Here is a 27,908-nt window from a genome sequence, read left to right on the forward strand (position 1 = left end):
CAGTGTGAGCAGTTGTTGGAAGGTGTAAAGCCCATCTTGAACATCCGATGACCAGTATAGTGCACTCTATGTAGTATTTTGTATTGTATTAATTGCAGACTGGGATTTCTAATCAATTTAAAGGTTTTTAAGCAAATCTGAGACCAGATGTTTTGGTCTAGGCCGACTGATAAATCTGCTTCCCACTTTGCAATAGGAAGTGATATTGATTCATCTATTTTAGAAAGTGTTCTGTATATTTTAGATAATAATTTGGGGGATTTAAGAGTGAGAAAATGTACCGCACTTGGTAGTGTTTGTAATTCAACTTGACTGAGGTTAAATTTCTTTTTTACTATGGATTTAATTTGTTGATATTCTAAAAATCTTTTCTTGTTGATCCCATATTGTGTATCTAGTCTGTCAAATCAGAATCAGAATCAGAATACTTTATTGATCCCTGGGGGAAATTATTTTTTTGTTACAGTGCTCCATTATAAACCAACATTAACAAAACAGACAACACGCTAACTAAGAATAGTACAATATATATATATATATATATATATATATATATATATATATATATATATATATATATATATATATATATATATATATATACATATATAAGTCACAAATGGAATAAAGTCTGTTCCCTCTAATATATGTTCTAAGTATTTAATTCCTTTACAACTCCATTCTGGAAAATTACTCATACCATTGTTTTGTAATATGTTGTGTCATAATATTGGTGTGTTTTTAAGCTTCCAGACTGGGTAAAAGACTTTCCACAGTCGTCACAGCTGAACGGTCTCTCTCCACTGTGGACGAGTTGGTGTCTTTTTAGGGAACACGCCCAGGGCAAAGATTTTCCACACTCGTCACAGGTGAACGATCTCTCTCCAGTGTGGATGACCTCATGACGTTTTAGTGACGCCTTCAAAGTAAAATCCTTCCCACACTCGTCACAGCTGTAATTTTTCTCCCCCTGTGTTCTGTGAGGTTTGTCGGCCTCCTGAGAGCGCTGACTTCTCGCTCCATGTTGGTCCTGCAGTGACAGAGATACAAACACAGGCAGTGAGTGAAATGTAGGGCTGGGCATCACCACTGATTTAGATTCGGGGAAATTTTGCCTCAGACAATTAGAAATATTGGAATTCTGATCACTACTTATCAGTACATATCCATGTTTTATATTTCTAAAACAAAAGCTGACACTTGTGAGACTTCATCAGAGGTGTGAGCATCACAGCAGATGCCTTTGTGTCAAAGTAACTGAGGATAAAACAGAAAAAAAATGAAGGAGATTTTCCTGGCCTGAGTATAAAAATATTCTGCAGTGGATCAAACACGAAAGAAAACCATGAATCAACATATGAACATTACCTGATGCTGCTGAAGTGAAGCAGAGCAAAGTTACAGAAGGTTTATTAGAGACACAGCTGACCGTTTTGCATAATTTTAGTTTACAATTGTTCTGTATTGAACAGCAGAAATGAGGCTTTGTTGCTGGAAGGAAAAAAGAAAGAAAGAAAGAAACAAACAAAAAAAACAACAAAAAAGAAACAGCGCCCGACAGCGCTGTAAACAACAGTCTTCTTTTGCTGCTGGTTCAGTCAATTATGTTTGGAGAGTGACAAAACCTGCAGCTTCAAAATCTAGTGCCAAAAAAGATGTAAACATAAGAGGCGGACCCGCCGACGCATCAGAATCAGTGAGCTGCTGGCTTTCAGCCCCGACGGCACGGACGTCTTTGTTTACGTCTTTGTGCAGAATCCGTGTTCCTGCTCTCATTTACTGCTTTAGCTGTTTGGTGGTTGTTTAAATTTTCTGAGGTTTAACCTGAGATTCTGGCGTTTCGGGCAAAATTAATTTATATTTAAAAATCGTTTCAGGATTTTAATGAATCAATATCACGTTATCCAACCTAGAATCGATTTTAATCGATAATCAAAACCCTCCCCCAGTGAGATGCAGTCGTGGAACAAACTGTCATTACTTGAAGCTGTTCAACACAGTCCTCTCTGGTGACATCTGGTGGCCAAAAATATGAAGAGCAGCTTGAATCCACAGAATAAAACCAACTGCTTCATTATGATTGCCCACTCTACAGAGCGGTGTCCTGTCTGATATTGGGCCGCCGTTGTGTTGCTTTGAACGTGTATTTTTTGGGGTTAAAAAATGTGGTTTATTTGTTTAATAATTTTGACCAGCAGATTTTCCTTGTTTAAACATGTTCCATTGTGTGGTCTTTCTTTGCTTTTCACTTCTTGATGTTGGTAAATACAATAATTGGAAAACACCACGTTACATATAATATACATATAATAATGTACAACACATTATGGAGTATGCTTCTGCTGTGAGGTCCTGCCTGCATGCACTTATGCAATTAATTGCAAGATGGGTGTATTTATCAATAATATTATATTGGGGAAATTTTCCTATACATATTTCTGACCTGGGGGTAGAATTGATTGTGAAATGGAAAGGGAAAATGCTTATGAACTTGGAAATTAAAAACATGATGCATTTAAGGTAACCTTTTTCATTTTTATTTAAGAAGAGAATTTGTTCCACTGTGCGATGGCCGAACCTGTTCCTTTTCGTGGAGATAATTTCTCCTGCATTAAGGAAAATCCCTTCACATGGAACAGAAGAGGCTGGAGTGCAGAGAAACTGGTAGAGATGCAGTTATACAGTCTACCTGGGCCCCACAAACTATCAGCTAAAGAGAATAAATACATTAAATTGCTGCACATTTGGCAGACTAACATTTTAAGATTAATTGAAAAATAATATATATATATTTTTAACATTAAATGTAACGAGTCAAATCGAAGTTTTTCTAAAGTTATTTAATGATATTTATATTTTGAAAAGCAGATTTTTGAAATTTTAGGTTTTTCCCGTTTTCAGATCAAATAAACACGCACAAAACAAAAGCAAACAGCCAGAACACAAATCTGGAAAACTCACCCGATTGACCAAAATCTACTCAAAATACTCCCACACAACAGAACCTCCTCTCTTCCTCGCTGGCTCCAAATCTCTCAGTAGAAATATCAGTGGTTTGCTATCTGTCACCATCAAAACACTCCACAAATCCCGTGAATGATTCACTTCTTTATAAACCATTGAATCAGATACCGAAGCAGTCACGTTCTAAATGAAGCTTCGGACGTCACTGATCACGTGACTCTGGCCAAACGAATCAAGCTTCGACACAGAGTTTCTGAAGCAGTGTGTTGATTTCTTTGACACACGCACCGGAGCGTCAGCTTCAAGCGAGCCATCACTACCAATCAGTAAACTTATTAGAAACTAAAGTGTGTGATTGTGTTCAAATGAAGAAATTAAAATACACAAGAGTTACAGACTTTAGAGTGTGGCCATGGTTTTAGCCATCACAGGCTACTTTATTTCATATGTGCAATATCTCTAAACATCTCAAAATATCCTGTCAGAGTGACACTCAAAAACTAGTCCATGCATTTATTATTTCTAGACTGGACTACTGTAATTTGCTATTATCAGGATGTCCTAAAACCTCCCCGAGAAGCCTGCAGGTAATCCAAAATGCTGCAGCAAGAGTACTGACAGGGCTTAGTTGTTGTTCCTTGAGTATTTAAAAGTAGAATGGGAGGCAGAGCCTTGAGTTTTCAGGTCCCTCTTCTGTGGAACCAGCTTCCAGTTGGGATTGGTGAGGCAGACACTATCTCTACTTTTAAGATTAGGCTTAAAACTTTCCCTTTTACTAAAACATATAGTTAGGGCTGGACCAGGTGACCCTGAATTCTCCCTTATTTATGCTGCAATAGGTGTAGGCTGCTGGGGGATTCCCATGATGCATCGAGTATTTCTTCCTCAGTCAGCTTTCTCACTCACTATGTGTTAATAGACCTCTCTGCATTCAATCATACTTGTTATTAATCTCTGTCTGTCTTCCACAGCATGTCTTTTCTCCTGTTTTCCTTCTCTCACCCCAACCGGCTGTGGCAGATGGCCCCGCCCCTCCCTGAACCTGGTTCTGCCGGAGATTTCTTCCTGTTAAAAGCGAGATTTTCCTTCCCATTGTCACCAAAGGGATTGTTGGGTTTTGTATGTATTATTGCAGGGCAGGGGGTCCACTACCGCCATGATCCAATCTGGAGCCCCTAACCCTAAGGGTACATCTTTCACCATCTTACAATGCTGGGATTGCAGCCATTCCCCAACTCTCTGTGAATGGTACTCATGGAATTTGATCAGTGGCTGTTGATCAATGGTCATAATTTGCATATTAATGATGAAGAAACTGACCTTACAGCCCATTGTTCCTTCAGTGGGCTGTTTTCCGTCATTGTGCAAATGTACTGTTTACTAGGTTGGGGAAACCTGCAGTCAGCTGAGACTGAAGAAGTCACTTGGAACACTGAAAGCGCCACGTCCAGATGAACAGAATCAATTATTTTGGTACAAACAATTCACCACAAAAAAGACTCAATATTCAGGAAAATTCAGAAGTGCTTTAAACTGTGCAGTAAATATGTATGACAAACTCAAAACAATGTAACTTAAAACATACTGCAAAACACTGCTGGCTCTCATTTCAGTGGGAGAAATTTTCATGGACATGTGCAGCTAGAATTTTACTTTGGAGGAAATGGGGTCAATGCAATTCTTAAGCATGTGTGCAAATGTCCGATGGATGGATGGACCTTTATTAATCCCTCGGGTGGGTTCCTCCGGGAAATTCAGTTTCCAGTAGCACAGCACCGGCAGAAGTTGCATGTTACAGATACACTAAGGGAGATGAGAGTAAGGATACAGCACACAGCCCCACTCCACTGACGACCTGCTGTTGGCCAACACCCTCAACGACTTTTACTGCTGGTTTGATGAGACATCAAGCAGCCTTGACACCTTCCCCAACAATAGAGACACTTTGGTCCATCATCCCCCCACCTCCCCACTCCCACCAGCACAGAGCCATCACCACCATCAAAGACTTCACCCACAGGAGCCCCCTCCTCCCTCCACAGCTATGAGGATTTCACACCACCTTCTCCCACTACAACCCTTCATATTCATGAAGCAGATGTGAGGAAGCAGTTTAACCCTTTAGACCTACCACAGAACCAAGTCCGCCTGAGCTTATCTTTATATTTTTACATGTTGTAGTGCCATTTTGGGAGTATTTCAAGTTGCTATACATCAATACAACCATTATATCCCAAATTTTAATCATATGTATGCATTAAGTCATCAGTAACTACATAAATGGCAAAAGTGGTATTTTTACACAAATTTCTAGTTAAAGAAATTTCAGAGGTTCATCCCTCAAAATTGTAAATGTAAAAAAGTTGCATAAAACAGTTTCCAAATTAATTTTGAGTGTCTTCATAGTTTTATTTTTGAGATACACCAATTTGTATATACTGCAGCCACCAACTTTGAAATTCTCATTTACATGACTTATTTAAACATTCTCCTCTTGAATGCAAAATTCTTAAAATTTTATCCTTTTAAGAGTAAATAAATCTGAAAGCTGTTCCATCCTAAAAGAGTACAACAATGTGTAGTTTATGATGTTCTAAAGGTTTCAGCAGCTTTTTGAATTTGTCACATGTGTGGAAAATTAAGAGTGAGCCTTCATATCGTACTGTGAGTGATGCTCGTCAGCACACAAACCCAGAGTTTCTCTACAGGAACACAGAGAGAGTTATTCCCTGTACTGTAAGGACACATTCAGCATTGTGCAGTAAATCCAGATCATCCCAGTTAAATGATTACATGGATGTGAGTGTGATCGTCAGAGCAGCACTGATCAGTGTCAGGTTATAATGTCCAAGGTGTACACAAACACTAAGTTTGAGTGTGTGCAGTGAGACTTCAGTCAAAGCATTTAACTGGGGTGTGAAAAAATGAGCTGAACTCTACAGCTTGTTGTGGTCCCCTGTGGCTTTAGGTGCTGACATGCCTCCCATCTGTCCTCCAGCATTTTCATTTACAGCCATAAAATATCTCCACATGTTGCTCCTCTTTCTCACTCTCTGCAGTCCAAATGCGTTTTCTGTGTGTAGCTGAGTCATGTGACGGCACAGTAACAAATCCCAGCAGGGCAGAAAGAAGGGGGCGGAGCAAAGTGAGTCTGCCGCATAAGAAGAGGTGTTCACACAGACAGAGCTGCTTTTTCATCCACAGAGAGTAAATAGTGAACCTCCAGGAGAAAAACAAACCAAAGTATCGATCATAAACCACTACCAACGTCTGGATCGATATCTGCATCGATCTGCCCACCCTTGTCTCCTGGATCGTAGCTGAGATCAGTGTGAACCACGTGGGTCTCTGCTCCCTGATCTGTTTCCTGTGTTTGGAAAGAGTTCCAGCTTCATCACGGAGTTTCTCTCGGTTTGTGGGCTCATCTAAAGGTAAGCACCGAGCTAACTTCAACACTAGATTTACTAACCCTGTGCAAATTTGCAGAAATCCCTTGAACCCAACACCTACTAGAATTACTGACTTTTTTTATTTTCTGGTGCAAGTCCCGAGGTGTTAATCACCCATGCTGAGATTTGTACAGGTCATATGCTCGATTCTCCTCCTGCTTTTGTTGTACAAACCACCCATTGTCTTTGAGGCCTGGCACATTTGCTTTTGCACACACATACAAACGCTGCAAATCTGTGTTTATTTGACAGTGTAAGACAAAAGCAGCAAAAATAAAAACTGTACCAAGAGTACAGTCTTAAAGGCTCACTATACAAACAATCTGGAGACATAAATATGGACACGTGTATTGAAAAATATTGATGTATATATTAGGGCTGCCACGATTAGTCAACTAGTCACGATTACGTCAACAATCAAAATCGTCAACGACTAATTTAATAGTCGACACGTGGTTTGAAGCTTTTTAAGATCCCAAAAGACGCAGAAATAAGCAGTAGGATTTAAGATTGTAATAACGGACTGAAACAGAAGATGGCAGCACTGCATGTACAATGATGCCAGCTGCTGTTAAACCCCGAAGAAGAAGAAGCAGTTTCCGGTATCTAGCTGTGTCCAAATTGATGATATATATATATATATATATATATATATATATATATGTATGTATGTTGAAACGGGTGGGGTAGGGGAGGTTATTTATCTTCTTGTGACAGAAGCCAGTTTGTCTCGTTCACTACAAAGAATCGACTCTTAGAGCAAACTTGTTCATGAACTTCACATCACTACCAGCCTCGGGTTTAAAACTAGTGTTAATGGAGGGAGTTTAAAGGTTCAGTTTGTTTCACGACTGCATTTCACACTGTCCCGATCCTTTTATTTGAGTTTGAGAAAAAACAACCAACATTCCAGAGAAGTCCAGTCAAACAATGATTTATTGATTACACGTACGCAGGAGAGGTTTGCAGCGTCACTCACTTACAGAGATCTCAACTAGGAAGTACACATCACACTACTTTTGTATATTAAAGTCCAGCCTCACAATACGTAAGCAGATATCATAATATGCATCATTTACAGTTATAAACAGTTAGACACATTTCCTTTTTTAACTCTCTTGACTTCTATAACACTTAAAAACTGTCCTCACCGTCTCACACTCTATGTGTTTCCTGCTGTTTTTTCTCCTCGTACACGTGTCTGAAACATCCGGAGTACATCCTGTGCTAATCTCTCTGAGCAGGTGTACAGGCACTTTGCAGGCCAAATGTCTCTCACCTTTGCCCTAGAAACAAGTCTAATATTTATCTGTGTCTGTAAGCGTGTTTGCATTGACCCTCAAAAGACTGAATGCCAACTCTCATGAGCACATTTGCAATGTGTGTGTGAAAATGAGTATAACTACTTATTTAATAAAAGCTTTTCACAAAATGCCACTAATAAAAGGCCGGTTAGAATAATGTATTTCCCACAACTCACTGCCTCTGTTTGTATCTCTGTCACTGCAGGACCACCGTGGACCGAGAAGTCAGCGCTCTCAGGAGGCCGACAAATTCGTTGAAGAAAGAAGTGGAAGAAAAAAATACAACTGTGACGAGTTTGGGAAAGATTTTACTGTGAAAGCTTCCCTAAAAATGCATCAGGTCATCCACACCGGAGAGAGACCGTTCAGCTGTGATGAGTGTGGGAAGTCTTTTACCCACTCTGGAAACTTAAAAACACACAAACTCATCCACACTGGAGAGAGACCGTTCAGCTGTGGAGACTGTGGAAAGTCTTTTACCGAGTCTGGAAGCTTAAAAAGACACCAACTCATCCACACTGGAGAGAGACCATTCAGCTGTGACGAGTGTGGAAAGTCTTTCACGCAGTCTGGACACTTAAAAACACACCAACTCATCCACACTGGAGAGAGACCGTTCAGCTGTGGAGACTGTGGAAAGTCTTTTACCGAGTCTGGAAGCTTAAAAAAACACCAACTCATCCACACTGGAGAGAGACCATTCAGCTGTGACGAGTGTGGAAAGTCTTTTACCCACTCTGGAAGCTTAAAAACACACCAACTGATCCACACTGGAGAGAGACCATTCAGCTGTGACGAGTGTGGAAAGTCTTTCACGCAGTCTGGAAACTTAAAAAAACACCAACTGATCCACAGTGGAGAGAGACCATTCAGCTGTGACGAGTGTGGAAAGTCTTTTACGCACATTTCAAACTTAAAATCACATCAACTCATCCACACTGGAGTTAAAGCATACACCTGTGATCAGTGTGGCAGAGCTTTTACTCGCAGTGGCCACTTACAGAATCATCTAGTTGCCCACTCTGGAATGAAAGCATACAGCTGTGACATTTGTGGAAAAACTTTCAGCCTGAAACAGAGCCGAAATACACACCTACGCATTCACACCAGACATGATGTGTACAGCTGTGGTCAGTGTGGTAAACTATGTTTAACAGACGCACACTTCCAACGCCACATGTTTACCCACTCTGAGGAGAGACCTTATAAATGTGACCTGTGTGAGAAGACTTTTAAATCTCCATATTACCTGAAAGCACACCAATGGATCCACACCAGAAAGACTCTACAAGTGCAGTTACTGTGAGGTATGTACTTTTACTTTATCTTGTCATTTTTATCTTGTCAGCCCGACTGTTTGAAACAACTCTGCTCATCAAATTCTGTTAGCATGTTAGCAATTCTACTGCATGGAAAAACACCTCTGAATGATTATTCAGACTCTAATCACAGGTTTTTAGGGATAGTGTTTGAGAATTGTATTACTGTTATTGTAGCATTAAACTAGTATTAGTTTAATGCTTTTACTCTTATCGTTTTTATAGCACATTGAATTGAGCTTAGTGTGATAATGTAAACAGTAAAATGTAATTGGACTTTGGCAGAGATGCTCTTTATTTCAGGCGATGTTCAGGATGAAAATGTTGAAGGACTGACTTACACTGTGTTTGTGTCTTTGTTTAGAAGCAGAGCGACACAGATGGATCCAGTTCTCAACCCTGTCATCGCTGTGGGAAAGACTTTTGTTGTGACCTTTGTGGAAAAACTTTCAGTCATCGAAGGACTCTGAAAATACATCAACGTAAACACACTGGAGACAAAATGAACTACTGTAAAGAATGTGGGAGAGGCTTCACCACTTCAAAGGACTTCAAACAACATGAACTCCTTCACAGTGGCGTTAAAAAGCATGTCTGCGATCAGTGTGGGTCATCCTTCATCAGTGCACGTCAGCTTGAAAAGCATAAACGAGTCCACACATGAGAGAAACCATACAAGTGCAGACAGTGTGATAAAACCTTTTCACAATCATGTGATCATACTAAGCATGAACGCAGACACATGAAAGAGAACTTCATCTGTGAAAGAGTTTGAGTAATCTCAGTTCATACTCCACTCACAAACGATTCCATGTTAGGAATAAACTGTTACGTCTTGATTCCCGCTTTTAAGTAAATCTTGTAAACAGTACATTTGCATAACGACTGAAACCGGCCCAATGAATGAACAATGGGCTGTGAGGTCAATTTCTTCATCATTAATATGCACATTCTTATGACCATTGATTAACAACCACTGGTCAATGGCCATGAGTACCATTCACAGAGTAAAAATTTGCATAATGATTATGAAGGAAGTGTTTTACTGTTACCAGTGTTCAAAAACATTTACTAAATTATCTCCTCTGTGCAAACATAAGCCTAATCATGCAGGACTGAAATCATTGCCATCTCTGGATCACTGTGAATCTGAAGAGACAGAAAGATCCTCTTCTGGTTTCAGGGTCAGACTTAAACCCTTGAGATATAATAATGGATAATGTAATATCAATCATATATTTTAATAGTAGAAGCCTCAATTCAAACCATTCAAAAATCCTGGACTGTCTGGCACAGTTTTCTAAGAAATTCACTGTCATTGCAGTTTCAGAGACTTGGTTAGATGGGGATCAAAACTTAGTGAAGATTGATGGCTATGACATGTATTACATCAATAGAAATAAAAAAAGGGGAGGGGGTGTTGCCTTTTATACTGATAATAATTACAAATGTAGAATCATCAGTGAACTGTCACTAGCACTGGATAACATAATGGAGTGCATAACTATCGAAATAGAAGCTGAAAAGTCAAAGAATCTGCAAATCAGCTGTATCTACAGGACCCCTGGATCATGTATAAAAATGTTCACAGAGGAACTGTTGAAGATGTACAATCCCATTAACAACAAGAAAATGACATTTATATGTGGTGATTTCAATATAGATTTGTTGAATCCAACTGTGAACAGGGCCATCACTGATTTCATCCATACAATGTACAGCATTAGTCTTTATCCCTTAATCTGCCGTCCAACAAGAATAACCTCACATAGTGCTACACTTATCGATAATATTTTCACTAATGTTGTTGACAGCAATGTTGAAAGTGGATTAATAATAAATGACTTAAGCGACCATCTACCAGTTTTTGCAACAGTACAGAGCTACGCCAGGATTAACAGATGTGAACCTAATAAGAAATTAATTAGACATAAAACACAAGAAGCAATTTGCCGCCTTAAGAAAGAGCTCAACAACCAAGACTGGAGTAACATCTATGTTCAAGACGTTGACGTGGCATATGAAAACTTCTTATCAATAATATTAACTCTTTACAATAAACACTGTCCCCTGGTGAATAAAACAAAGAAAACTGAAAACTCAGGAAAAAAACCATGGCTAACAAAGGGGATACCGAACGCATGCAAGAAAAAGAATCTGTTGTACAAGACATTTTTAAAGAAAAGAACAATAGAAGCTGAACAAACTTATAAGAGGTATAAGAATAAATTGACAGGGATCATGAGAAGCAGCAAATTAAATTACTACAGTAAACTTTTCTATGAAAATAAAAAAAATATAAAACACATGTGGACAGTGCTAAATAATATTGTAAATAAAGGAACTAAAGGATTGGAATATGCAAATAACTTTCAAATACAAAATACAACAACTAGTGACATAAAACAAATTGCAAATGGTTTTAATGACTTTTTTCTTGATGTTGGTCCTGGCTTGGCTAAAGAAATTGTAAAAACTGGGCACCCTCCTAAAACTAAAACTTTTAATGTAGCAAACTCAATGTTTATGAGGGGAGTAGATGAAGAGGAAATTATGGATGTAGTTACATCCTTTAACTCCAAGAAATCAACTGACTGTGATGGCATTGATATGGACTTAATTAAAGATATTTTTGGATGTATTGTGAAACCATTTACCTACATTTGTAATCTGTCATTACAAAGTGGTTTATTTCCTGATAAGATGAAAATTGCAAAGGTAGTTCCAATATATAAAAATGGAGATAAACATCTTCTCACAAACTATCGGCCCATCTCTCTACTACCGCAGTTCTCTAAGATACTGGAAAAAATATTTTACAATAGATTATATGACTTTATCATAAAAAACAATGTACTATATGAACAGCAGTATGGATTTAGACCAAAAAGGACTACAACGCATGCCTTAATGGAGTTTATAGATACAGTAACAACTGCTATTGAAAACAAAAAATATGCTGTCGGAGTTTTTTTAGATTTAAAGAAAGCATTCGATACAGCTGATCACAACCTTTTACTTAACAAACTATGTACATATGGGGTCAGAGGGGTGGCATTATCATGGGTTAACAGTCACCTTAAAAACCGTAAACAATTTACCCAAATAAATGCCATGAAGTCAGAACTGAAACCTGTTGTGTGTGGGGTTCCCCAAGGATCAGTTTTGGGGCCGCTGCTTTTCATATTGTATATTAATGAGATATGTGCTATTTCAAAGTCTTTGAAAATAATATTATTTGCGGATGATACAAACTTACTGTGCTGTGGAAGTAACTTGGAACAACTTCTGAATGAGCTAGAGAATGAATTAAATAATCTGAAGACCTGGTTTGACCATAATAAATTAACATTGAACCTGAGCAAAACAAAATTCATAATATTTGGGAATCGCACATATTCTACTAACAGTAAACTGACAATAAATAACACTGAATTAGACAGAGTATCTGAAATAAAATTCCTTGGTGTGATAATACATCACAAACTATCCTGGATTCCCCACATTACTCATATCAAAGGCAAAATATCGAAGTCTCTGGCAATTCTCTATAAGGTCAAGGATCTCATAAATCAAACATCATTATATACTCTCTATTGTTCTATTATACTGCCGTACATGACATACTGTGTGGAAGTGTGGGGAAACACGTATAAGACACCCACTCATCCAATATACATTCTGCAAAAAAGAGCAATAAGGATAATAAATAAAGCTACTTCAAGAGAACCATCAAATCCACTTTTTATCAAATTAAATATTCTCAAATTCAAAGATTTGGTTGACCTCAGAACTGTGCAAACAATGTACAAAGCAGCAAATAAATCTTTGCCCCACAACATTCAGAACTTGTTCCAAATAAGACCAAATACTCCTGACCTGAGAGGAATCCTTATGTTCAGCAAGCCAGTAGTAAGGACAAATGTAAAATATCACAGCATTACAGTCAGAGGAGTTAGTGTGTGGAACACCTGTACAGATGAAATCAAGACAAGTACATCAATACAAAAATTCACACGATTGTTCAAAAATAATAAATTGCATGAATATAGGAAATCTTCCTCTCAGTGACTGAGTCGTCTCATTGTGTCCTCATTTTTTTTTATAGATCAAGGCCTGAGTAACCCAGGCTTAAGTGTTCATTAAGGTGTTTGTCACATAGATATAAAATAAGCTCAGAGATTAAACGGGTGTTATAGACAGGGTGATTAGTTTATGTAAAAATGTAGTTTGTTGTTGTTCTGGTTTACGTGCTGAAAATGGTTTCATTTGTGTATGTTCAATGTGTTAGACTTGTACATAGTTAACCATATATGATCAAATAATGTTGAATCCTGGATATGGATGTGTAAGCAATGAAATTTGAAATAAGGGGGTAGGAACAAGAAAAGTGTAAACTTCATCCTACTCCTTTTCGAGCACACGCATTCTGTAGACATAGATATATAGACATGAAAACTTGATGATTTTTAAGTTTTGTTTTGTTTTTTTTGTTTTTTTTCTGTTGTTATTTCAATTATATTTGCATGTTCGAAATAAAATTATCTATCTATCTATCTATCTATCTATCTATCTATCTATCTATCTATCTATCTATCTATCTATCTATCTATCTATCTATCTACCTACCTACCTACCTCGGCCTCCAGTAACACCTTGGAGTAATATTTGACCAGGAGTCACAAGAATTATTAGAAAAACAGGGTTTTCATTCATTTAACCCAAAAATTATATTTACAAAAGTAATTAATGTTGAGCTCATAAAAAAGGTCAAAGAAACAAAACTGAACTCAGGCAAAGAACTGCAAACTTAACAAACCAAATGACTGCACAAAGAAATATAACTGACTTAAACAAACATAACTGACCTAAACATGAAATAGCACAGAAGGGTAAATATAATGTCTGATCAGACCACTATGACACACGAGGAGTAACTAAACAAAACACAACTGTAAACAACAAACATGGCAGTACAGTCTGGTTTGTTAATAAACTAAACACCAAAGAAGGAAATCAAAACTACTAAACCCTCAACTCAAACATTAAGTACAAATACTTTGTTTTAAAAGTAGAATGGGAGGCAGAGCCTTCAGTTTTCAGGCCCCTCTTCTGTGAAACCAGCTTCCAGTTTGGATTCATGAGACAGACACTATCTCTACTTTCAAGATTAGGCTTCAAACTTTCCTTTTTGCTAAAGCAGGCTGCCGGGGATTCCCATGATGCATTGAGTTTTTCCTTTTCAGTCACCTTTCTCACTCACTATGTGTCAATAGACCTCTCTGCATTGAATCATATCTGTTATTAATCTCTGTCTCTCTTCCACAGCATGTCTTTATCCTGTTTTTCTTCTCCCACCCCAACCAATCACAGCAGATGGCCCCGCCCCTCCCTGAGCCTGGTTCTGCTGGAGGTTTCTTCCTGTTAAAAGGGAGTTTTTCCTTCCCACTGTCGCCAAAGTGCTTGCTCATAGGGGGTCATATGATTGTTGGGCTTTTCTCTGTATCTACTGTACAATATAAAGCGGCTTGAGGCGACTTTTGTTGTGATTTGGCGCTATATAGATACAATTGAATTGGTTCTTTAGTAGGTCTAGAGGGTTAAACTGCGTCCTCACATCTGCTTCATGAATATGAAGGGTTGTAGTGGGAGAAGGTGGTTTGAAATCCTCATAGGTGTGAAGTGAGGAGGGGGCTCCTGTGGGTGAAGTCTTTGATAGCATCGATGGCTCTGTTGTGGGGGGAGTGGGGAAGGTGGGGGGATGAGTGACCAAAGTGTCTCTATTGTTGGGGAAGTCTCTATTGAGGTGTGAAGGCTGGTTGGTGGATCATCAAAGCGGCAGTAAAAGTCGATGAGGGTGTTGGCCAACAGCAAGTCATCAGTGGAGTGGGGCTGTGTGCTTCCTGAAGTGAAAATCTGGCATTTAAAGATGAATGGGAAAAACTCGCCCACAGCTGACTAATGAACATTTGCATGCATGCTTAAGAGCTGCATTGACCCCATTTCACCCAAGGTTTAAAATTCTGCCTGCAAATGTCAGAGGTGTAGTCGTCTGTGTCCATATTTTCTCCAGCATACGGGGGATTCCCATCATAATGAGTCTTTTGGTAAGAGGTGATAAAGAACCTAATCAAAATTTTCCATCCAAATTCCCTCCATCTTTGTGAGGTAGTGCATTTCCATTGTTGTTTCCATATTTGAGTCCATTCATCCTGTGTTATCCCTCCTTCTCCCATAATATCTTATTTGTAAAAAATGTATACAAAGAGGAAATGTGTTTTTTGTTGACGTCACCACTATATGCCTTTTTGAGCATTGCTATCAAATCTACATTAGTGTCCGACACCACTCTAATTGTCGTCTTTATATAGTGTCTTATTTGCAAGTATCGGCATAAATTCTGTCTTTCCAGATTGTATTTTTGTTTCAATGTATCAACACTAATTAAATTCCCATCTTTAATCAGACTATCAAATGTAGGTAATCCTTTAGCAGACCAACTTTTAAGACGTGAGTCCAATTTTTGGGGGGTAAAGTCAGAGACATAAGCATACCATTTAAATAATGCCAAGTCTTGTTCTAGTTTAAATTCAAAAATATATATTGTTAATTAAATGTTAAATAAAAACTAGAAAAAGTTGCATTTCCTGCGAAAATGCAGTGTAGTGGAATCTGATGAAAACGGCAGGAAAATCTCCCTTTTAACAGGAAAGCAGAACTCTCAAAGAACCAGGCTCAGGGAGGGGCGGCCATCTGGCACAACCGGTTGGGGTGAGAGAAGAAAGACAGGATAAAAGACATGCTGTGGAAGAGAGCCAGAGATTAATAACAAGTATGATTCAATGCAGAGAGGTATTAACAGTGTTGGGAAGGTTACTTTTAAAATGTATTCCACTACAGATTACAGAATACATGCCCCAAAATGTATTTTGTAACGTATTTCGTTACGTTACTCAATGAGAGTAACGTATTCTGAATACTTTGGATTACTTAATATATTATCATGCTTTTTACAACTACATGAATGTACTATTGCTGTGTGATTTATTACTGAAGGTCCGCGGCTCCGAACCGTAGTAAAGGGACCTCTGGCTAATACGTCGGGTTCGTGTCGGGTTCGTAGCCGAAAAATAGCTTTACTTTTTTGTCTGGATCAAGTTTGCTTGCGAGAGACAGAGAGAGGCGTTGAAAGGCTGCTCCAACGTAACTTATTGTTTCGGAGGAAAACACGAACACAGTGTACAGTCGAGTCTTAATAGCTTACTTACAACTGGGCTTTTGGCTGCAGTGGTTATTATTATATTTACATGCTTCCAGCTCCCGTTTCTGCTCGATGACAACTCGTACTATCTCTCCTTTTTCTCCCTCCCTCGCTCACAGACACATAACGGGTATGGCAGTCCATTCTCCCTGCAGCACGGACTACAATACCCATGAGGCTACATTCTTTAGCGCTATGCTTGGAACACTCTCTTATTGCCTTCATATTAAATCATTTTTAAAAATATTTCTTCACGTCATTATGAGACACGAGATTGAGACACGGGCATTAGGGCCTCTTAATGCGTGGAATTACCAAAAATAGAGGGTATAGCCAAACATACTGTGGCGAGCTCAGACAAGGAGGAGACAGATGTGTCGTTTGGTCTTGCTTCCCCGAGTTTCCAGGGAGCACAGCCACTTATTTTCCAACAGAAACACACCGCCGCTAACCAAACTGCTCGGCATAGCTTAGCACAACAACAACAACAAAAAGGCGCTCTCTCACCCAGGAAACACACAGTCGCAGAGAGAGCGCGTCGCCCTGTAACCATGGCAACCGTAACGCTGCCCCTGGAACAACAGAACATAGCTGTCAAACAAAACCCAAACAGTCCTGACCCGCCACAATATGAAACAGGAAAGTACCGCCGTGTAATCCATTTATTTCAACAAAGTAACTGTATTCTAAATACCACCTTTTTAAACGGTAACTGTAACGGAATACAGTTACTCATATTTTGTATTCTAAATACGTAACGGCGGTACATGTATTCCGTTACTCCCCAACACTGTCTATTAACACATAGTGAGTGAGAAAGATGACTGAGGAAGAAATACTCAACACATCATGGGAAATCCCCTGCTGCCTACACCTATTGCAGCATAAATAAGGAAGAATTCAGAGCCACCTGATCCAGCCCTAACTATATGTTTTACGAAAAGGGAAAGTTTCAAGCCTAATCTTAAAATTAGAGATAGTGTCTGCCTCACCAATCCCAACTATAAGCTGGTTCCATGGCAGAGGGAAGGATTAGCGTCACCGCTGTCTCGGTGGAGTTTAATAAACTCGGCCGTCTGCTCCTTGCTATCTAAAATATAACAGGACACTGGTGTAAATTCTCGACCGTCTCACACTTCTGTTTTATCAGTTTTCTGTTTGACGTTTATTCAGCTGTGTAAAAACCAAGGAGGAACCCACCCGGGGGATTAATAAAGTTTTATTTTATCAAATCTAATCTAATAACTTTAATCTCAGCCAAACTGATTTACTCATGAACAAATAAAACACTGAAAAAAGCCCAACAATAACATTTTTAGGTTGTCTAAGTGACTTATATATCACGTTTAACCTGAGTAGCAAAGGTCCGCGGTGATCTGAAAATGATGTGCCGGGAGTTGTGCCGTTCTCGGCGGCTTCAGTGACCCTCGAGCTCTCGGCTAGCTATCGAGCTGGTGGGTAACACACGTCTCCGAAAACGTCGAAGCACTTTTGCAAATATGCGATATCTTGATAAACCAAGCAGATATTTGATGTTTACACAGCTACTTTCTCGCCTGAAAATATATTAAAAGTTTATTTTGTGACCCAGAAAGATTAATAAGAGTAATTTTAAAACTTAGTAGTGGCCGCCATTGCCGGAAACTGGAGTTTGGCTGGGCCGCGCTATGAATTCTGGGATATGGTGGGCCACGAAGGACACACCCGACCCATCCTTCAAATTCGGGGAAAAGGAGGACGCATTTGTCGGCTGCATTCGGAGGAATCTACGAATTTGGACAGCCTTCGGCGCGTCGCTGTGACGTAATCGGTCTACAAATGCGTCCTCAGGAGGATGCAGCCCATGAATTTGGACACAACCTATAAGTACGAGAAGTGCGGAAGTGAGAGGCTTGTGAAATGGGACGGTCTAGCCTTTGTCGCGCTGTTCAGGTTGCCTAGCAACCATGATACTAAGCGCGAGAAACGTTTCATACAGCATTGTTAGACATAAATGAAGGAGAAAAAATGTTTTGTTGGTCCTTCATTTTTGTCATGACATCACTTTGATCTGATAAGTATCTGAGGCTGAGACCACGGGACTGTAAAACATGATTGTTGGGCTTCATTTCTGTACTGAACAGTCATTTTAAGATTAGCTAGTAAATAACAATTAGCTAATGTTGTTCATGAGACTAAAATCATCTCACTGTGGTAATGTAAATATAATATGGCCAATATTATATTTATTGTCAGATTATATATATATATATATATATATATATATATATATATATATTACAGGATATATTACAGCAGTGAGCTTGAACTCTGGGTCAAAGATTCAAGTTGCAGTTATTTATATTTCCTATCACCTTAAATCTTCACTCAAAGACAAGTATCTTTGACAGTGTATATACAGATGTATTATATATAAGAGACAAATATTGTTTGTTTAATATGTTGGCATTACTAAATTTGGCTCAATGCTTACATATATGTGTAAAAAGAAAATGTACGAGCTGTGAAAACTGTTTCTGATAGAATGAAGAGTAGACTGATATATGAAATATTCCTTTATTGGGTGAGAAAATCAGACCATGTCATAACTGCTTTAAGTCATACAGAATAGATATCAGAGCCTTAAACAGGCTGACTTCTGCTAAATGGGTCAAAATGGGCAGAAAGTCTACAAACACATAACATCCTTATAGAATATGATGTAACACTATAGATCAACTTAGCTCAGAATATATAAAGCATATAAACAATTACAGCAATATGATGCAACAAACACAGCAGTACTACTAATCCAAAATACTCAAAGCTTCATAGAACTGAAACAAACATTTATTTTTAGCTCCATTCTGCTGCTGATACATACTTTAGGTTTCTGAACATTAAACTTGTTGCTGCCTTTCATAGTGTGTAACTTGAAGGCCCTGAGTACTTTCTCCCACACTGAAAACACTGGAATGATAACATTATTTGAACATTACCTAATAAGACTGATTCAGGACAGACAATTAGTTATGTTAAACTTTCCTAGCAGTCCTTCACAAACAGGGAACAGTCTGTCTATTCTCTCCATCTGTCAGCTGCTGCTGGCTCTTCCTCCTCCTCTTCCTCACACACTGCTGAGTTTGTCCTGGTGGATCATCAGGGGTGCAAAGCCTCACAGATGATGTGCAGCAGTGGGTCCTTCAGTCTGTCCTCACTCTGGACACTTGCAGTTGTCACACATGGAAATCAAATGTGTGATAAGCTGCAGGATTCAAACACAAGTGTAACTTATAAATACATGTTCATACTTTTATTCCACAATCAGAGAGAAAGAAACAGAGAGAGAGTGCAGGACAGACAGACAGGTGACAGTCTCAGGTGTATACACTGCTACAAAACAGCACAAGAGAAGGAGGATTTAGTCTTTGTGTTATTACGAGTGCTAAACAAGAAGAGTTCCCAGATGGTACAGTGGACACATGTGTGACTCCTGTGATTAAAGCATCTTTCTTTCAGCTTAACGAGTGAACCGTCAGCTCGTTCAAACACACGTTAAAGTGCGTTTGGCTCGACACCACCGAACAGAGGCAGCAATATAACATAGCTAACATTAACAGTGCAGTGAATCCTGCTTGTGCCGTGATATTCAGGACTGCAAACCGAGCAGCATCACTGACTTTCAGCTTGTTGTGTTTGTGGATATATGACTGACTTTAATTATCCATAAAATCATCACATTCTCTGTAAGATTAAGGTCAACTATATATATATTTAGAAGTAAAGGCTTTAAAACCAAGTTAACGCTGAAAGTACAAACATCACTAATGTCACATAACTTTGCTGACATGTGGCCAACAGTAATGTTTTAATGTTCTTCATTATTAAACATTCGCACATAAATAAGTGACATAATATTCAGTACTTACTTATGACAGTTCACTCTTCGGCTCTTCACTCCTGCCGTATTTTGCGCAAAATTATCCACACCCACCGCCGCGCTATGAATTGTGGGATATATGGGACTACGAAGCGTGCACCGGACCACGCTTGATATTTGGGAAAAATCGACAGCGCATTTGGAGTATGCATTTGAAGTACACTTCGAATTGGGGTCGTCGCGTGGCGGTGACGTAATCGCACTCAAAATGCGTACTTCAAGCGTGCGGTCTCTTAATTGGGACACAGCCTTCAAGACATGTTGAGAAGGTAATTTATCCATTTAAATCAGCTGTGATGGATCAAGGACACATCTAAAACCTGCAGGGACACCGGCCCTCCTGGACTGAGACTGGGGACCCCTGATCTACTGTGATGAAATTTACTCCCCGCTGCTGTGTAATCCATTATTGTACATTTAAATGTTGTTAGGAAATTATCTGAGAAGGTTTTCATTAAACACTGTTAAATGCTCAGTTTCTATGCCATATGACATTTCTGAGTTTTAACTAATTGGTGTGTGTTACCTGGCTTCATTCCATTATTGTAAATTTAAATGTTATTAGAACATGATCAGACAAGAGACAGTTTTCAGGACTTTAATTGTTTTAATATCTTAAAGACAAAATTTTCAACAGAATTTTTAATACCTATAGAAAGTCTGATAAAATTTGAAAAAATCTAAAATAAATAAAGATCTTATTTTCATGAAAATCAGGTCAGAGTTTGCAATAAGCTGCAGGAACCCTGTTCAGTGTCCGAACAACCAAGTCTCCTCCTCTGATAAACCTCCATCTGTGTCACAGAAAACAGTTAATCTGACTCTGACTGTAAACATCGGTTACCTCAGTTTTTGCTCTGATATACAGGAAATAACATCATGGCTCAAACTCTTTGTCATTAAACCATTTCTTTATTAAACATTTAAAATGTTGGTTTAACTATTGCAGGATTTCAAAACAACCTGAAAAAAATAAACATCTGAGGACACGTGGATCAAAATGCATTCAATAACCACTCAACACGAACACTACAGTAGAACAGTTTAGAAAGCTTAAAATGTAACGAGGCACATTTTCACTCATAGCTGCCTCATCAGATCTTTACAGGAGATTCCACCTGAACTCTGTGGAGCCTGATCTCAAGGGTTTGAAGTCTGACCCTGAAACCAGAAGACGATCTTTCTGTCTCTGCAGATTCACAGTGATTCAGTGATGGGAAAGATTTCAGTCCTGGATGATTTTTGCACGTTGGTGACAGTGAAACAGTTTATTTGCAGCGTGGGATCGTTTGTGTGTGGAATAGGAACTGAAACTCCTGAAGCTCTTGTCACACTGGTCACAGCTGAAGTTTCCTTCCGTGTGTGCGCGTTCATGATTGTTGCGACTACCTGTTTGTGAGAAGCTTTTGTCACAGTGTCTACACTTGTATGGTTTCTCTCCTGTGTGGACACGTTTGTGTCTTTTAAGCTGACTTGGAGTGGTGAAGGATGACCCACACTGATCACAGACGTGCTTTTTAACCCCACTGTGAATGAGTTCATGCTCTTTTAAGTCCTTTGGTCTGGGGAAGCCTTTCCCAAATTCTTTGCAGTAGTTCATTTTGTCTCCAGTGTGTCTACATTGATGTATTTTTAGGGTCTTTTGATAACTGAAAGTTTTTCAACAAAGGTCACAACGAAAGTCTTTCCCACCACCACAGTGATGACAGGGTTGAGAACTGGATCCATCTGTGTCGCTCTGCTTCTAAACAAAGACACAAACACAGTGTAAGTCAGTCCTTCAACATTTTAATCCTGAACGTCGCCTGAAATAAAGAGCATCTTTGCCAACGTCCAGTTACCTTTTATTGCTTACATTATAACACTTAGCTCAGTTTAATGTGCTACAAAAACTATAATAGTAACAACGGTATTATAATAATTAGAGAGATACTGACCTAAATTACTAGATCGGATATCGGAGAAATAAAAAATGTAATCCGATCCATTAAATATCACAAAAGCACCTCACAAAACTGGCGACATGGCGTAACCGAGCTCAAAACCTTAGCACATCGGAGCACTACGCGTCAATCATGAAGCTGATCAATGATCAGCTGATCAGCTTTTCTGTCGCCACTCCCACCTCTCTTGTTTGTTTATCGCCCATTTTGCGCCAGAAAGAGGAAACCAGCAGATAAACAACAGCAGCACATTTAAGCTTGATAAGCTGTTGTTAGAATTTATTTAATATTATTTTCTACACCAGGATCCTTTTCTACGTAGCTGACAGCTGGTAACTGTGCAGGGGCGGCTCTAGCAAGGTTTAGCCAGGGGGGCAGGTAGGGCATTAACAGGGAAAGGGCGGTACAAAGACATACTTTTCTTTCTTATTCTCATGTCTAGCTTTTATTAAATACATATCTGTATCTTACAACCAAAGTTTTCATCTGATGTACAATGTATAGAAATCCATTATTGTATATAGTAACTATTAAGTCTAATATACCCTACTAAGCTATAGTACTTTTTCCTTTGGAAAGATACCATCTATGTAGTCTACAATTCTGTTGAAGAAAGATGTTGAATCTATGTAATTATTGTAGAAAAAGTACTGATTTCTGTGCATTAAAATTTTTTTTTTTACATGTGCATTAAATTAAAGACAATTACGTCAATTAAGCATTATGAGGTTGAGGGTGGGGGGGATGGTTCCCCTTTTTTTGCTGGGAATTTGCAACCCTATTAGTTAGGTTGCTTAATATTTCCACTAAAAACTGATTAAAAAACCAGAATACGGAGGATGGAGTAGGTTTAAGTTTAATAGATTGATCAGTATTGCTGAACTATGAAATATTTTGGGTGCAGTGTATTTTTTGCATGAAGGTATAACAGAATAGTTAGTTTTGCTTGTTTGTTTTTTTAAAACTTTGAGTAGCAACTTATACAAAATGCAGCAAGATATAAAAAAAAAAGTTTATTCATTATAAAATACGCTATATCGGATTTATATCAGTATCGGCAGATGTCCAAATTTATGATCATTTATGATATGGTTATCGGTATCGGACATAAAAAGTGGTATCGTACCGTCTCTAATAATAATACTAAATTAATGATACGACAAGAGTAATATAATTCTCAAATACTATCACTAAAAAACTGTGATTCAAATCTAAATAATCACTCAGAGCTGCTTTTCCATCCAGTAAAATTACTAACATACTAACACAATGTAATGAGCAGAGTTGTTCCAAACAGTCGGGTTAAAATGACAAGATAAAAATAAAAGTACATACCTCACAGTAACTGCACTTGTAGAGTCTCTTTCTGGTGTGGATCTGTTGGTGTTCTTTCAGGTTACGTGGAGTTTTAAAAGTCTTCTCACACAGGTCACATTTATAAGGTCTCTCCTCAGAGTGGGTAAACATGTGTTGTTGTAACTGTGTGTCTGTTAAACATAGTTTACCACACTGTACACATCATGTCCGGTGTGAATGCGTAGGTGTGTATTTCGGCTCCCTATCCGGCTGAAAGTTTTTCCACAAATGTCACAGCTGTATGCCTTAATTCCAGAGTGGGTAACTAGATGACTCTGTAAGTAGCTACTGTGAGTAAAAGCTCTGCCACACTGATCACAGCTGTACGCTTTAACTCCACTGTGGATGAGTTGGTGTGTTTTTAAGTATGAAGCTGAGGAAAAAGACCTTCCACAAATATCACACTTGTATGGCCTCTCTCCAGTGTGGATGACCTGGTGTGTTTTTAAGCTTCCAGACTGAGTAAAAGACTTTCCACAGTCGCCACAGCTGAACCGTCTTTCTCCAGTGTGGATGACCTGATGCTGTTTTAGTGAAGCTTTCACAGTAAAATTTTTCCCCACACTCCTCACAGATGTATTTTTTCTCTCTCTTTCTTCTGTGAGGTTTGTCGGCCTCCTGAGAGCGCTGACTTCTCGGTCCACGTTGGTCCTGCAGTGACAGAGATACAAACAGAGGCAGTGAGTGAAATGCAGTCGTGGAACAAACTGAACCTTCCAACTCCCTCCATTAACACTAGTTTTAAACCTGAGGCTGGTAGTGATGTGTCGTTCATGAACGAATTCGCTCTAAGAGCTGATTCTTTGTAGCGAATGAGATGAACAGGCTTCTGTCGGGGGGAGCCAAATAATCTCTCTCAGTTCTGCTGAAAATTCATGCAGGCAGACTTTAGACTTTAGTTTGACGGCTCACCATGCAGCAAATCACATACTAAGACAACCTCGCTTCATATGATTAATTGAAAGGAGAAAGGGAGGAGATGCTCTAAACACAGTGAGTGAAGTGGTACAAACCAGGTACACAGATCAATAGAGAGAGAAAAAGAGTTTCGAGAACAACTGAAGACATGAGAGAAAAGGAGCAGCATCTGGCTGCATTTCAGTGGAGACTGTTGGTAAAATGAGAAGCTGGCTAAAATGAAAGCCATTTTTATTTCCAGCCATTTTCCATCATGAAGGTGTCGTCGAATATTTCATAAAGTCTGCAACACAATCAGCTGTGACCAAGCCTTTTATTTCTGCATGCAGGAGAGCAAACAGACAGCAAACATCACAGTTACACAGTCATGAGAGCTTTGCCCTCGAGATGTTGCAGTGTCTCTTTTATAACATTAAATACACACAAAACTGCTGTAACAACTTCTTCTGCTGTCTGTCTTGCTCCTCCCCAACCCCCCACACTGTTGCTGTGCAATTCCTTTCACATCCAAGGCCAGAGCTATTGCTACACTTATATGGAAAACGACTCCATTTACACTTGGGTCTGCGGTCCCCCCTGCACTTTGCTTTAGCTATGGAGCCACTAGCCATTGCAGTTAGGAACTGTGAAATCCATCATAACTTTATATGCAGATCATGTGGTACTGACATTGTCAGATGCCAGCCGCTCATTGCCTGCCCTGCTTCACCCCATCAACAAATTTGGGCAACTCTCCGGTTTCAAAATTAATTGGAACAAGTCCCTTGACTTGAGACTTTTGACACTTTTTATTATCATTGGGATATTAAATAACATTTAAATTTTTCAGTAAAACAGCAATATTTTCCTCACCGTCTGTGTTGAGCTCATTGTTTCCTCTGTAGTGACTCAGCTGAGTCCAGATGGCTGAAAATGTTCCTCTGCTGCTCCGTCAGACTCTTCTCCTCCTGCTGATCAGCTGGGACACAAAACAGATCTTTGTTAGGCTCCACACTGCAAGATTGACTTGTTCCAGCAGCTGCAGGATGGTTTCTACAGGCTGAAGAACAGCAGTCACTGCAGGAATCAACATCTGCACACTGACTTTCTATTAGAGGAACAACGTGAATGCAGACACACACAGAGGCAAACTCTTTCCAAACCCTGAAAACAAAAACTGTCCAGCTGTGTGTGTCTGTCAAAACGCTTTCTACAAATCCTGCAGGATTCACTGTTGTTAAAGCTGCAGTCAGACGATAGAAACGGACCTCACTCAGACACGGCCAGAAACTACAAGTCTAAAGACTCCATCAACAATTCACACCCAGCCAACAGCCTGAACAGCTCCTGTTACTCCCCCACCCCACACTTTCAACACCTTCAGCCCCCCACTCCCACCACCTCCACCATGTAAACAGACTCTTTAACATACAGAACCCAACAAAGCAGCTGAACCAGACTCAGTGTGTCCATCATAAACCATACAGTGGATCACAATATGAAGCAGTTTAAGACGACTGTTGCTGTGAACTTTCACTATAGAAAGAAAACTGAACAGAACATCTGAATTCACTCGATGCTAAACATTCATTTCATAGAATGAAGAATTGTAATTACAGTCAGATCTACCTGTGCTTTAATGATGGGGCCTTTAAACTTACACATTCAACAGTTTTAACCAGCTTTCCTTCCTGGCTTTGACTGCAGCTGTGTTTGACACAGGAAGACATTATTACATTCCTCATGATTATACTTTATTCTTTTTGGGGGAAGTGCAGCTTTAAACCTTCACATGATTCAAGTCAACCCAACAAATCAATCTGAACGATCACAAGTGAGAAAAACTTCTGTAGACAAAATAAAATAAAACCCAACATTCAATCCACAACATTAAAAACATGATTCTCCCAAATCACCAAGAGCTGCACATTAATCACCACAATATATTTTTATTCTGTGCTTCCAAATATGAACACTGTTTACTTTCATCTCTGTTTCATTAGTTTTTGTTAACATCTTCCCGTGCATCACTTTACAGCAGACAGACTCATTAAAATGAGACTTTGTAGGAGTTCACTTCCTCTCATGTGTTCATCCACAGCAGCTGGACAATAAAGTTTATTGTGACCCTGATACTGCAGCAGATCGCTCTGATTTCCGGTTATCACTTCAAATAGAAATGAGGCTGTAGAGGTTTGGTGCATGCAGAAAAACAGCTGCAGGGACAATGAAAAGACTTTTCTGCTCCAACTTCTCCCAGCATGCTGAGCTAATGATTAGTTGGTGTTTTTCTCCAAACACTCTCTCACTCTTCTCTCAACGTGTTCACAATAAACTGTGAACAGACACCGAGGAGAGCAGCAGAAGACCTCATTCAGGAGCTAAACTCAACACGAACTGAACTCACAGTAAAGTTAGCTCGGTGCTTACCTTTAGATGAGCCCACAAACCGAGAGAAACTCCGTGATGAAGCTGGAACTCTTTCCAAACACAGGAAACAGATCAGGGAGCAGAGACCCACGTGGTTCACGCTGATCTCAGCTACGATCCAGGAGACAAGGGTGGGCAGATCGATGCAGATATCGATCCAGACGTTGGTAGTGGTTTATGATCGATACTTTGGTTTGTTTCTCTCCTGTAGATTCACTTCTTTACTGGCTGTGGATGAAAAAGCAGCTCAGTCTGTGCGAACACCTGTTCTAATGCGACAGACTCACTTTGCTCCGCCCCCTTCTTTCTGCCCTGCTGGGATTTGTTACTGTGAGGTCACGTGACTCAGCTACACACAGAAAACGTATTTGGGCTGCAGAGAGTGAGAAAGAGGAGCAACATGTGGAGATATTTTATGGCTGTAAATGAAAATGCTGGAGAACAGATGGGAGGCATGTCAGCACCTAAAGCAACAGGGGACCACAACAAGCTGTAGAGTTCAGCTTTCAGCTCGTTTGTTTGCAGGGTTGGAAAGTAGGCAGCATAGTGGCTCAGGCCTGACAGGAGGAATGGAGGAGCTTGTGCAACCTCAGCCTCTTCCTGTGGGCAGTTTGCAGGTTCCCGTATTTCCGGGTTCTCCAAAAGTTGATTCTGTTCATCTGGATGAACCACTGAAAACGCTACGTTCAGATAAACAGATTCAACTTTTTGAATTTTACTTACCAGGATGATTGAGCATGCATCAAGATATTTCCGGGTTGTTCTCCGGGTATTTGTCCAGCTATCCAAAAACATGCGCCATATAGTGCCTGTATAATCTCCACAGAAATATCAGATCTTACACTCCTTCTTTAATTAGCATTTCATCCACATGTAGTGACTGTATTACTCATGTTACATGCAGCTGCAATTCACAGACATTTCCTGAACACCTCATATGGAAGCAAATAAGAGATGTGAGATGAACAAAATACAAGAAAAACTCATCCAAATGACTTCATTCTCAGTTACCGGCCTGTGAAGAACAAACACATACAGTGGTTCCTTTCCTTCTTACTAGGAGTTA

General features: G+C 39.3%; 1 long non-coding RNA gene across 1 annotated transcript; it reads right to left on the minus strand.

Annotated features, from left to right (window-relative positions):
• Positions 1-976: 976 nt before the first annotated feature.
• LOC135933544 (uncharacterized) lies at positions 977-27,018 on the minus strand. Its single transcript, XR_010573794.1, has 3 exons — positions 26,843-27,018; positions 25,286-25,391; positions 977-1,030 (listed from the first exon to the last, which is right to left on the minus strand). It is a non-coding gene; the product is annotated as an uncharacterized LOC135933544 (long non-coding RNA).
• Positions 27,019-27,908: the final 890 nt, after the last annotated feature.

This window comes from Pelmatolapia mariae, linkage group LG9, assembly GCF_036321145.2.
Source record: "Pelmatolapia mariae isolate MD_Pm_ZW linkage group LG9, Pm_UMD_F_2, whole genome shotgun sequence".
Lineage (NCBI taxonomy): Eukaryota > Metazoa > Chordata > Actinopteri > Cichliformes > Cichlidae > Pelmatolapia > Pelmatolapia mariae.